The sequence below is a fragment of the Pelophylax lessonae genome (genome assembly GCF_965119305.1).
Source record: "Pelophylax lessonae genome assembly, chromosome: 5".
In the NCBI taxonomy this organism is placed as follows: domain Eukaryota; kingdom Metazoa; phylum Chordata; class Amphibia; order Anura; family Ranidae; genus Pelophylax; species Pelophylax lessonae.
The window spans coordinates 236,203,597-236,218,449 of record NC_138772.1 but is presented as its reverse complement, the minus strand read 5'-3'; positions in this window follow the sequence as shown (position 1 = coordinate 236,218,449).

Sequence of the window (14,853 nt, the reverse complement as noted above, 5' to 3'; positions counted from 1 at the left end):
TGACTGATTTTACCAAGAGACTACATTTAGTAGCAGTCACCAAAGGGGGCAGTATTGTATTACTTATTAGATTCAATATATAGCATACAATTGCATATAATAGCAGTATTATTATACTGATAACCTTATTACCTGGCTGGGCAACAGTAATGAAATCACATGAATTCTGTCATATGCTATCAGACTTTACGCCTGGCTTGTAGGATTTATATGACTTAGCCCAGGCTGAAGCAATTCTTATATAAACACTCCCTCCACATGCCTTAAAATGAAGTAATTAGTATCAAGGCACATAAGTCCTTACACTTAAAAAAATATTCTAGTGTGTGTGTATATATATATATATATATATATATATATATATATATATATATATATATATATATATATATATATATATATACAACATTATATACATTCCAAGTTCACACTACTATATCAATAATAAAACAATATATTATTGTTAATATACATCTTACACATGATGATGTTTTCTAAAACGTATTTGTAAATGAACCTTTAAAAATAAATATACTGTACTTATTGTTCATTGTAACATACAGACAATCAAGAAGACCTCACCCCCCTTAAAACCTGGTGCCATCCTGGCTAGGCTTTTATCAGGTGAAATGTCAGAAAGTCCCATTATTTACGATTTAAAGAAATACAAAGAAAATCTTCTGTTGAAAATATAAGACCTTTTTATAAGACATCTTGTAAAAGAACATGAACCGACGGTCACCCCTAACAAAATGGATGCTGTACTATTCAAAATCTCTATATAGGACTGAATATATATGGCCTTTATAATTCCATTTTTCTTTATCTCCCCAATAATCCTGACAGACTCCTGGGCATCTTTGCTTCCTGAATGGCGCACGTAGAGTGCTTTTTTTTTTATTAGATTAATTTTATTATAATTTATATTATACTTGTTACAAACTTTAATTCCAAATTGAAACACACTCCAAAAGAAAGAAATACATATCCATAGAAAAAATAAAATACCATAATTCTTATAATCCTTACACAAGTATAATAAATACCTTCCACCCCATCCCCTCCTCTCACTTCCTTTGTCCAATCCTTGTTCTCGTCCCTCCTATATTCTTCGTATTCCCCTTTCTACTCCCTTTTTCACACACCTCCCATTTCCACATATTTCTTTTAACCTTACATATTCTCTGAAATTTTTCTAATTTATCTTCTCCTCTATAATACAACTCTTCCAGGTTTAAATGTCTCTTACCTTGAGTCTTTCTGGTACTAGCCAAAACTTAGGGATAAGATATTTTGCGGCATTTATTAAATGAGTTATCACCGTCTTTTTATATTGTTTTATTGTTAATTTGGTATAATGGTATAAAAAGGTTTCCAGCCTATTCGGCAAATTATTATTTCCTGAATTACATGTGTTATTTCCTTCCAGAATGTATATAAAATTGGCCACTCCCACCAAATATGTGAAATATTCCCCTTCATCTCGCATCATCTCCAACAAAGTTGAAAAATATTTCATATACTAGGAGTTGCATACCATCTTGACAAGCACTTATAAATCATTTCCCTCGTTTTTATATCTATTGCTGTTCCATATGTTAGACTCACTATTTTCTCCTTTTCTTCCTCATTCCATTTTACATTGAGTTCCGCTTCCCATTTTTCCAAGTATGGCGGTTCCACAGGCTCTGCCATTCTAGTAAGGATCCTATATATCTGTGATGTACAATGCTTCGGGTGTTTTTTTAACTCAATATTTTTTCAAAAGGCGTTAATTTTCTCCAGATCTTATTGGGTAAGGCAAGGTTTTTATAAAATGTTTTAATTGATAGTATCTCCAAATATCTAGCCACAAAATATTTTTTTTTACATCTTAATTCATCAAATGTGTATATTTCCCCTCTTTTCATAATGTCCATTAACTGTACTTTTTTATCCTTTATCCAACCCCCCTGTGTATCTCATTCCTAGGTGAAAAATATACTGTACCGACCAGTAGAATTAGTGGTGAATTATAGTTATTGTTTATGTAATGAATCCCATTACCTAAATATTTCCTGTGTTAATGTACTAGTGTGTTTAGAAAAATGTCAGTATTTTTGTGGAACCCATATCATCTTACTTAAGTGTGTCTCACTTAATTTATGCTCTATTTTTACCCAACTTTTCCCTTGTGCGCTGAATGTCCAATCTATGATTCTAGTTGGTAAAACTGCTTTATAATATCTTTTGAAATCTGGTATTGCCAACCCTCCTTGCATTTTATCTTTACTCAATACATCATACTTTATTCTAGGTTTTTTATACTGCCAGATAAAGCATCCTATTATTTTCTTAAGTATATTAAAATAATTCTGTGGAATATGTATTGGGAGCATGTGAAATTTATAAAGTATTTTTAGTAAGATCCTCATTTTTATTATAATAATACATCCTAACCAGAATATGGGTTTGTACTCATTTTCCCTTAGATCTGTTTTAATTTTATTTAATAGTGGAATATAATTTACATGATATAATATTTTCTACTTTGATGTTAAATTTATCCCTAAGTATCTTTAGTTATCTTGCCACTTCTACCTCTACTTGTAATTTGTAACTTGGGAATTCTACTTGTGATCTTTTCTTTTCTCTTCTTTCTTATCTCTATTTATATTCCCGATTTCTTGGGGATTTATTTTAAAATTTGACAGATCGCCATACTGCTTCAAAAGTTTGCCTATATTGTGTAGGGTAATTCTAGGACTAGAGACCTAAAATAGAATATCGTCAGCATACGCTGCCACTTTGTGTTCATCTTCACCTATTCCCAAACCCCTGATATCCATCCAGTTTCTAATACATGCCAATAAGGGCTTCAATATCAGAATGAACAATATTATGTCTTGTACCATTTCTCAGCTCAAAAGCCTGTAAAAGTTATATTTATCTTAACCACTGCCTCAATACTTCTATATAGCATTTTAATCCATTGAATCATTCTCGGTCCAATACCTAGATCTTCCAACATTGCCATCATAAAGCTCCAATCCACTCTGTCAAAGGCTTTCTGTGCGTCTACTGACAAGAGGAGACCTTCCTTTTTCACTTTTTGAATAAGTAATAAGGATCTTATCCTGTTATCTCTCCCTTCTAATCCCACTTGATCCATATGTATCCACTCTGACATTAGGCCCCTCAGCCTTGTGGCTAATATTTTTGCATATAATTTTACATCAATGTTTAATAATGATATCGGTCTATAACTAGAACATTGCATGGGGTCCTTGTGCTCCTTAGGTATTATGGTAACCTAAGCTAGGACTGCCTCTTTTACCATCTCCTTACCGTCCTTCAGTGAGTTCCAGTATATCTTTAATTTGGGGATAAGTATATCTTTACATTTTTTATAATAAACTGCTGAAAAACCATCTGGCCCCGGGCTCTTTCCTATAATAAATCTTTCACCACTATTAATATTTCCTCCTGAGAAATATCTCTTTCTAAATCCAACAGTTCGCCCTCGTTTAATTTAGGTAAATTAGCTTCTTTAAATATTTAAATACCTTTCTTTCTGAATTATTAACCCTATCTCCCTCTGATTTTACCACATATAACTCACTGTAGAACTTCTGGAACTCAGCGATTTTCTTTTGAGTGTACTAATTCTCCTGTCTTATTTTTAATTCTCTCTATATATCCCCTAGATTTCTTGTTAGTTATTAAATTTGCAAGATGTTTCCCTGGTTTATTTCCCCACTGATATCTCTCTTTGTTTACTCTATTGAAAATTCTCCTTGCATCCTGCTCCCTTTAATGTATTTAACTTGTCTCTTTTTAACACTAACAACTGTTGGATTTCCTTTTCATTCCCTTTCTTATGCCTTTGTTTTAGCTCAAAAAGTTCCTTTAAAATTGTATTGATCTCATTCAGCCTCTCTATCTTTTTTTAGGTTCCATTGATATTAACACCCCTCTAATATAAGCTTTGTGTGCTTCCCATATCATGGCCATAGATACTTCCTGAGGCGTATTTATCTTAAAATAAAACTCCAGATCTTCCCTAATTTTCTTTTAAATTTCCTGTTCTTGTATTAATGAATCATTTAATCTCCTGTTATTTATTCTCTGATTCAGTTGAGGTTCTACCCATCACTTCCAATAACCTATGTTCCACCAACACATAATCCAATCTCGAGTAAGTACTGTTTGCGTAGGAGAAAACAGAGTATTCCCTATCTATGGCGTGTTAGATTCTCGAAACATCGACCAGCTGATGCTCTTATAATACTTTTTTCTTTTTTGTTTTAGTTGTTCTACTCTACTCCCCCCCACATGGGACAACACATTGAGCTGTGAATCCATAACAAAATTAAAATCCCCTGCAACTATTGACATACCATCTTTAAATTCAATGAATTTTCCAAGGGTCTGCTTTAAATAAATCATAGGATTCTTATTTGGGCAATAAATATTTTTAATATGAGGGGGGGTACTGCGGTTCAGGGGTAAGTATATTCTAGTAAATTAGTGCAGACATCTATGCGTAAATAAAATTAAATTATTCATTTTTTAAATTATAACGGAATGTGTGTTGATAGGAAGTGTAAATCACTTTTTGTGCAAATATATATACTTTTGTATCAAATATTCTGAATAATTAAAGTGCTAATGTGTGTATAGTGTAACTTAATTCATCATGTGATATATATCCATCAAAAAAAAAATAAAATATATATATATACGCTCCATTCATTCAGGAGTTGGCGTTCATCGGTATGGCGGTCCCACGCGGGTAAGAACTCTGGATTACACTTGTGTACTTATGACTCGGTGATAGATGGGCTTATTAACTCTCCAATTGTTTATCTCTCTGGTTATGCTGTATAGAAGTGCTTAACGGCTGGCATCACCCTCCCTGATCCAGTGATAAAAGTATAAAAACCCACACCTGGGCCCTATTAGATTTCAAGCCACCAATCTTTACCAGAAAAGGCTTATCTACTACTCTGCAGGTAAAGCCCTTTTTTTTCCCCCAAACTTCCCATTGGAGAGATACCCTATAGATTCTGGATTGTAAGTATACTCATTTGATTTCCATCTCAACAGATTAACACCCCACGTGGGGGTTTCCAACATGGCCGCCATGCATAAGCCCTCCTGCTTTTAACCCTGTCCTTTTTGACTATATAAATGTGTCCATTGTAGACACTGAATAAGGTATAAATACCAGCTTTATATACAGGCCTTCTCTCCTTGCCTTCTTTTTTCCCCCCCCTTTCGGTGGTGGAGGTTTTTTCAGTTTACTATACTCATATCCCTATCCTGCCTCACATGCCCCTCCACATCCGCGGGGGAGACGTTTTTCTTGGGAAGTGCTTTCATCTGACTGGTCTGACGGTGGATTTCTCTGTGGTGGCGGTTTCGGATGCATCTTGATGTTCCATATTGGCATGCATTTTATGTTTGATGAAATACATATATGTATCTGAACCAATAACAAATGTTTGTTGTTGTTGTATTATACAGGCACTGTACATTGATATGTTTCTATTCCCCTGAAGAAGCGGTGCACTGTTGCCCGCGAAATATGTCGGGATTGGTCTGATGCTCATCATTGGACCTATTCATCCTCATCATCCATTTATTGCCTTGTGCTTTACACATTTTTCTTTTGTATATGTCAAAATACATGTATCAATGTTGTATTGTTTGTTCTTGATTTTAATGATGTCATGTTAATAAATATTCCAAGTTTTTAACAACGTCTTTATCATTTTGAATTATCTGGTACCTTAAAAGTCCCACCAGCCCTCTCATTCCTTTTTCTGACCTTTTTGGTCTCATTTTTCTTGCTTTTCTCCCCTTGTCCCTGTCCCCCTCTGTTTCTTTCTCCCCCCCCCCATTCTTCCCTTCTTCCCCTCTTCCCCCTCTCCCTTTTCCTTCCCCTTGCCCCTCTCCTTCCTCCTTCTTCCCTTTCTACGTCCCCCCCCCTTCTCCCTCCCCTTTCCATCTTTTTTCCTTTCATCTATCCACCTCTTCTTGTTTCCTACCCCAGCACCTACCTGTACACCTCAGGTTTCAGCTGTGGGTTTAACCCTTTGGGATATCTTTGCCAGTATAGATCATATACAGATTAGGGATGTGGTACCTTTTGTGTATAATTTTGTGATACAAACACACCTTCCATTTGAATAAATTCTAGGTGGATAACACACCTGAGGGCGCCTCTATTTCCTGGCTATATGCCAAGTGTTTGTAAAATTGTATTTTGTTATAGTATTCCTTATATACACTTATTGTTTTGATTACATGCTCAGCTTTTCTATTATTATCTCGGAGAGACAGTAACTTCTTTTTTTGTTTCTTTTTCTTTCCCTGACACATACCTCGTTTTGAGTAGTTGTGCTTTTTTCTCCAGCTTCGTACTCTGTGAGGTCGTTGGTTGTCGATTGGTCTGGACTTGTGGGCACAGGCATGGATTTGCTAGGCACAGCATGGACCGGTTTCATGACAGGTATACAGTCTACATGTAGATCTCATACCAAAACAGAGGAAGACCTTAGGACTTACCTCGGCAAAATGTTTAATCTATTAAAACGCAAATCACACCTTTACTGGCACATAGAGTATTTCCTCAAGTATATCGATGAGAATATTAGCCCACAGGGTTTAAGGATTGGAGACTTTCAAGAAAGAATGGGAGAGTATACTTAATACATGCAGCCAAGACTTGATGAAATCACTTGTGATCCAATACAAGGTGGACATGACAGCGTTAGACACTGAAATAGATCAAATGAATACCAAATACAAACAGGTCTTTGGGGCCCCTAACTTTGCCCCAGCCTGGACAGAAGTGAAGGCCAAACTAGAGGTTATGAACAAAGAAATTATTCATAAAAAAACAAGTTAAATTTCAAAAAGACAAACAAGCCTTCAATGAAGGTTATGCATATAAATGGAATTCCAAAACCCGTCCCACACGCACACCCCGAACACGCACTATCAATCACGCAGAAACCACGGATGATAATTTAGAATCAGATTCCAGCATGGCCAGTTCCCTTTCGCACAAATCATGAGTATCACGACAAGGTCCACCAGCCCCAAACAAACGTACTAAGGCCCAGAAACGAGGACGAGGCAGTGCTGGTCCTTCACCCACTTTACCCTCGAGTCAAAATAAGAAAAAACCTGACACACTTGCCAATTTAAACACATCCACCAATTTATCCAATATAGCCCCCACACTACAAAAAGTATTAGCCAAAAACACTTCACTCCCTTTGAACACCAGTGATTCCGCATCTGCCACCTCCGATGACGGTTTTTTAGAGTTACCTACTCCTCAAACACCCAGGAATACCAAACAAGGCAACCTAAATATGTATGTGAAACCCAAAACAACCTAAATACACATACCAATTCCTCTAATAAACTTAATATTATTAACCTAACCTCTGTTGACTTGACTCCTGCCCAGGAACAAGTGCTTGGTCTAGGCTTAGGCTTTTGCCCCTCCAGGGCCATTGACACTTCTGAAACCATAAAAGATCTGCATCTTTTTGCAAGAAATCTTACTTTCAAGTTCATGTTTGATGAAGACAGGAAACAAAAAAATTTAGAAAAACAACTGGCCGAACAGACCAAGCACTTCACCATGGCTGAGAGCCGGGCCATCAAGGACCTAGTCTTGCTATATGAAGAAGGGAATACTGAGGTTGTATCCATCATTGATTCTATGGATTCATCTGATGAAACCCTTCCTCCTCCTAGTTCTCAAATTCCACCAAAAAAGGTTTTCAAACCTAAATCAGAAAAATTTCCAGATCTATCTAGTAACGCCAACATTTGGACTTTTGTCCAACGGGTGTCTAGAGACTTAAAAACCACCCCTTTGCCTTCCATCTCCAGAAACCTCACTAGAGATCAGGCTCTAGCTTTATCATCACTCCAAAACAACAAGGAGATTCTTATAAAACCATCAGAAAAGGGGGGCAACATAGTTGTTATGTCCCCCCCCAGTACGAAACCATGTGTCTAGAAGTCTTATGCAATCGGGAATGGTACCTCCCCATTGAGTCTGATTGCATTAAGGACTTCATTTGTGAATACCGATCCCTGTGTTTTGAGGCCTTTACCCAGGGCCTCATAGACAGGGATACGTATAACTTTCTGTCCAATAAACATCCCAAAACTCCTACTTTTTACACCTTGCCTAAGGTGCACAAGAGTCTTGTGCACCCTCCTGGCAGACCTATTGTCTCTGGCAACGAGTCGCTCACGGAGCACGCCAGCAAATTTGTGGACTCATTTTTACTTCCTCATGTCCTTGCACTTCCATCTTACATCAGGGACACCACTGACCTTCTCAAACGCCTCGAGGAGATTCAGGTCCCTCCGGATGCCCTGCTTGTAGCAATCGATATTGAAGCATTATACTCCAGTATCCCGCACGACCAGGGCATCCGGATGGCCGAATCTTTCCTCAAGGAACAGGATTATAAGACTTGGCCTTTGATGGACTTTGTCCTTCAGTTGCTGAGATTTATCCTTACTAGAAACTATTTTACTTTTTTGGAACAAACATACTTGCAGGTCCAGGGGGTAGCTATGGGCACTTGCTGCGCTCCCTCTTATGCCAATCTGTATCTGGGCGAGGCTGATCTTTTCAGATGAAGGAATGGAACAATGGATGTCTCATATTCTAATCTGGTACAGGTTCATTGATGATCTGTTGATCATATGGACAGGTACTGTAGATGAACTCTCACTTTTTTTGAAAGCCATTGACAACAATAATTTAAATCTCAAATTTACTCATACGTTTGACAAACATTCGATCTCGTTCCTGGACCTGAACATCGGCCTCTCCCCGGATGGTCTCATTGATCTTTATCGCAAACCCAGCGCGGGCAATACCATTCTCAGCGCAGCAAGTGCCCATCCCGCCCCCTTGATCGCAAGTATCCCTTATGTCCAATATTTAAGGCTCCGCAGGAACTGTTCCGCGGAGGCCAGGTTTCATGTCCAAGCTGGCCTGCTGCGTGAGCGACTCCTTGCCAGAGGATATTCCAAGACGTTGCTCAGAAGGGCGTATAACAGGGCCAATACCCACTCGAGGGCCGACTTGCTATATAAAACCACCTCAAAAAAAGATGATAAAAGTGTCAGGTTTATCACCACGTACTCTGCACACGATGATATTTTACGAAATATTCTGAAACGTCATTGGCCGATTCTCACTCAAGATTTCACCCTGAACAAATATCTAAGTGCCAGACCCAGTCTGGTATTTAGACAATCAATGTCCCTTAGGGACTGCTTAACCAAAAGTCATTACATTAATGAATCCACCAATGCAGGCCTTAAAAAAGGCACATATCGTTGTGGGTCTTGTGACAAATGCCCTTGGGTCAAAGTCGGAACAGGTATCCGCTTACCCAATGGGAAATGGCTCCATTCCAGACACTATGCCGACTGCAACACTCGGGGGGGTTATCTACCTTATGAGCTGTTGCTGTGGGGCATTCTATGTCGGCAAAACCATTAGGAAACTGAGAAAACGTATAGATGACCACATTTACCACTCTGAGGGTGGTACTATACAAACTAGTGTTACACGTCACATAAGATTTCGCCACAAGTATGATAACACAGTGGTTTCGTTCTTTGCCTTGGAGGTTATTCCCCAGGACCCCCGTGGGGGGAACTGGGACAAACGCATCTTACAAAGGGAGTCGTACTGGATAGAATCCCTAGAGGCTACCATACCTCCCGGGATTAATGAGGTCTTGACCTACAAACCGTTTCTAGGTTAAAAAGGTTTTTTTTCCCCCTTCCCCCCCTCCTCTCTTTTTTTTCTCTCTCAAAAAATGTTTTTTATTTTTTATAACTTTTTTGAAATACCCTTGAGTCTGATCCATGTGATTTGCTGGGCATCCATGCACTTGTTTTGCCCACACCACCTTTCCGGACCATCCACTTCCTGCGATACCACGACTGCGAATCTGGAGATTGGTAAGTTTGTCAGTTATTCCAATTATTGGAAATACTGATTTCTCTTTTAAATTCGTCCATATTTATTGATTCAAATTTCCTCTTTTTGGGTCTCTCCTAGATTCCATATCCGAAATTGCTGTAGCATCTAAAATCATGATTATTATTTATTTTGTGCTTATGTTTTTTCCCCTGTGTTGGAGGATTTGTGCACTCCATAACAGGGTACCCACATGCAGAAACTGCAGGGGACTTCATGCTCCCTCTAAGTTTCTATTGCAATCATCAGTTTATATTTAGGATTATAACTCTATATCCTATACAAATGTTCAACAGGTGTTTCTTCTGGTCAAATTTGTACTTGTTCATGTGTTTTCTTGTACATGCATGTTACGGTCCCTTTGGTAACCAATTTGCATCGGAGACTTTGTCCTCCCATGTAGTTTCCCCTCCGGCCGCTAGGTGTCGTGCTCCCCAGACGTCCGAGCGGATGTGTGGTCCTCTCACACATCACTGGCCGGATGTTTTCATCTGTCCGGCGCTGTTGTGGCCGTTCTGGGCTGCCGTTTGTGGCCCCAACAGAACGACACTGCGCATGCGCCTCCTCTGATGCGCGCTCAGTTGAGGACCTGACCCGCCCACGTTGCGCATGACGTCATGCGCAGCGTGGCGTCGGGTTGAGGGCCATATCAGGCGGGATCAAACGCTCCATTCATTCAGGAGTTGGCGTTCATCGGTATGGCGGTCCCACGCGGGTAAGAACTCTGGATTACACTTGTGTACTTATGACTCGGTGATAGATGGGCTTATTAACTCTCCAATTGTTTATCTCTCTGGTTATGCTGTATAGAAGTGCTTAACGGCTGGCATCACCCTCCCTGATCCAGTGATAAAAGTATAAAAACCCACACCTGGGCCCTATTAGATTTCAAGCCACCAATCTTTACCAGAAAAGGCTTATCTACTACTCTGCAGGTAAAGCCCTTTTTTTTCCCCCAAACTTCCCATTGGAGAGATACCCTATAGATTCTGGATTGTAAGTATACTCATTTGATTTCCATCTCAACAGATTAACACCCCACGTGGGGGTTTCCAACATGGCCGCCATGCATAAGCCCTCCTGCTTTTAACCCTGTCCTTTTTGACTATATAAATGTGTCCATTGTAGACACTGCATAAGGTATATATACCAGCTTTATATACAGGCCTTCTCTCCTTGCCTTCTTTCCCCCCCCCTTTCGGTGGTGGAGGTTTTTTCAGTTTACTATACTCATATCCCTATCCTGCCTCACATGCCCCTCCACATCCGCGGGGGAGACGTTTTTCTTGGGAAGTGCTTTCATCTGACTGGTCTGACGGTGGATTTCTCTGTGGTGGCGGTTTCGGATGCATCTTGATGTTCCATATTGGCATGCATTTTATGTTTGATGATATACATATATGTATCTGAACCAATAACAAATGTTTGTTGTTGTTGTATTATACAGGCACTGTACATTGATATGTTTCTATTCCCCTGAAGAAGCGGTGCACTGTTGCCCGCGAAACATGTCGGGATTGGTCTGATGCTCATCATTGGACCTATTCATCCTCATCATCCATTTATTGCCTTGTGCTTTACACATTTTTCTTTTGTATATGTCAAAATACATGTATCAATGTTGTATTGTTTGTTCTTGATTTTAATGATGTCATGTTAATAAATATTCCAAGTTTTTAACAACGTCTTTATCATTTTGAATTATCTGGTACCTTAAAAGTCCCACCAGCCCTCTCATTCCTTTTTCTGACCTTTTTGGTCTCATTTTTCTTGCTTTTCTCCCCTTGTCCCTGTCCCCCTCTGTTTCTTTCTTCCCCCCCCCCCCCATTCTTCCCTTCTTCCCCCTCTCCCTTTTCCTTCCCCTTGCCCCTCTCCTTTCTCCTTCTTCCCTTTCTACGTCCCCCCCCTTCTCCCTCCCCTTTCCATCTTTTTTCCTTTCATCTATCCACCTTCTCTTCTTGTTTCCTACCCCAGCACCTACCTATACACCTCAGGTTTCAGCTGTGGGTTTAACCCTTTGGGATATCTTTCCCAGTATAGATAATATACAGATTAGGGATGTGGTACCTTTTGTGTATAATTTTGTGATACAAACACACCTTCCATTCGAATATATATATATATATATATATCTCAAATATATTGTAAAACCATACATGATGTATAACCGTCTGGTGCTTAAATATCACATCAATATTACAGGATAGAAATTATAAATCACAAGGTGCTAAAGTGGCTTATTAAAGTGAGTCCGTGCAAAAGATGAAGTATATATTACATAAAGTGCAGGTGCTTCTATCCTGTAAACATATACACATGTGTTTTAGTGCTGTTGTTTAACCTTGGTTGTGAAAGTAAATTTATAAACAGTGATAAATCATAAAAGTGTCCAATTTATTAAACAATGAATCCCAGTGTTGTATATATTCGTTATCTTCCTCCACCTTTCCTTTCCGTGATTAAGGGATTTCCAGTGATCTCACATCTAGGCGTCCTAAATTCTCACCTCAATGAGTTCAATAATACGCCTGTATTAGACTCGCAGTGGATGTGGCTCCTTTTTTTCCTTTCACAATGCCGTCCTATTATGTCCAGGGGGGTCTGCGTCCTTCCCAGCCTGATCACGTTTCCTTCACCTAGGGGGGCTTCTTAGAGGGGCTGTGGGTCTTTCCGGGATCGCTCAAGTATCTTATTCCTCTGTTCCTTATTAGGAGAGCAGTGCAGGAAGCAGTAAGTGTAAGGCTTCTTTCACACGGTCCGCCTCCGCAGGCGGATCCGTGTTGCTCAGCGGGGATCGATCCGCGATCCCCGCTGAGCCGGGCGGATGACAGCTCCGTCTCCGCTTGCAGTGCGGAGAGGGAGGTGTCTCAGCACCCGCTGCCCTCTATGGGGGATCGGAGGAGAGCGGACCGCTTGTCCGCTCTCATCAGATCCCCTCCGATCCGATTACTGAACGGATGGAAAAATAGGGTTTCCATCCGTCCAGATTTCAGCACAGGATCGGATGCGGATGGCAGCGGGTGTCAGCGGAGGTGACCTCCGCTGACACCCGCTGCCCCATAGAGCTGCATGGAGTATCCGATCAGATCCGCCTAAAAAAATGACAGGCGGATCTGATCGGACCGACCGTGTGAAAGAGCCCTAAAGAAGAAAGTGTAAAGAAATATTGAAATATCTTCAAACGTCACTTCCAAGTTAAATAATTCTCCTTTCAAAAACAAGTATCTACCATCAGGATCTATTTTTCTTGCTTTTATCCTAAATCTTATATCATTTGAAAATCCTATTGCAACCCCCTTTGCCTTTCTAGTTGGTGAATCAGCATAGTACCAAATAGGATATTTCTCTATCGTTCATTGGCAGATGCAGCTTCATATCTTCTTGACCATTGGGTTATGCTGCCCCCTACAGGAGTAGGACACTAGGCAGGAAAAAACTTCAACACGCCTATATGGCAGTCCCTGCAGCCACACACTCTGCTACAGCCCTCAGTTTGTTTCTGCCTAGTTTAGGAGAAGGACCTAGTTCCCAGCTGGGACTTCGGTCTTAGCTGTTGATTTTTTGGGAACCTTTTTTGTAATTTATTTTCTTTTAGTTAAAGTTCCTGGAGAACTACAAGCAACAGCTGGCTGGGTTTCGGACTGGATATACTAGATCCTTAAGGTCCCCCAGTCTGGCCAGCGAGTGTGAGCAGGTTATAGTCCAGCACTAGGCCTCAACACACCAGAGCCCAGTTGGACAGGGACGAGCCCACGAGTGGACCGTCTCGCTGGAACGTGAATGACCTAGGAAGCCCAGAGTCGCAGCATACCCCCTGGCTGGCAGCACCCCCACCCCGGGAGATCTGTTCGGAGCAGCGCCCACCTGATATTGTGGCATGGTGAGTAAGTATCCCCCCACTTCTCTGGCGGTCTCAGGAAGTGGGCCCCCTCCATGGAATAGTCAGACCCTCGGGTATCCCTCAGTTTCTCTGGCCTCTCGGGTATACCAGGCCCCCCTCAGCTATGCCCCCCATAGCAGGTTCCTAACTCTGGGGGGGCGGATATATTGTGGCCCCTGAAGTGGTTCTGGGGGGGCATCTTACTGGTGGGGTCTACTTCTGAGGACCCTCTAATGTCTTTTGTCTGCTGACCCCCCTGGGGGTCCTGGAGACCTCATGGTGTGCTGTGGGGGCTGCCATTTCGCTGTAGACTTTTTGCTCTGCATTGATAACTTTTTCTAAATTGCAATGCATGGGCAGACATTTTTTGATCCCCAAAGGAATGCATGGGGCAGCCATTTTCTTGTAGTCCACGGACAGCAAAGGGAGACATTAAAGACTCTAGGCATGTTTTTCTGCTGCACAGAACATCCCTGAAAGCCTCCTGATTGGTTTGGTAATGTTTGTGGGGTTCCTAGTAGGTATTCCTAACTCACTCTGCTGACAAACTGTATTAGACTGGGACTTGCTATACCGCTAGTGCAGCTTTGCGATCGCGTTTTTGCGACTTTTTTAAAGTGACACCATCTTTTTAATTTCAGTGACAATGGAGCCCCAGGACAACATTTCACCTACAGACCTCCCTCAGTGCGGCTGCGGGATCTTCTGAGTAGCAGCCCTTGTCTGCTTTTACAGCAGTTTTGGAAAGCCTGGTGTTAAAGTGGATTTAGTGTAAAAAGTACCACTAGCCATAAGTGCCCTTTGCCTTCGCCTCCCTCTGTAGAATCTTCAGATTCTGAGGCAGATATGGCCGCTGCAGATGCACCCCAACTTGATGCATCTGTGTCATAGCATTCTGATGGCAAAGAGGACATGTCCTCGTCAGCCGCCGCATGGGAAAGCGCATTGGTGG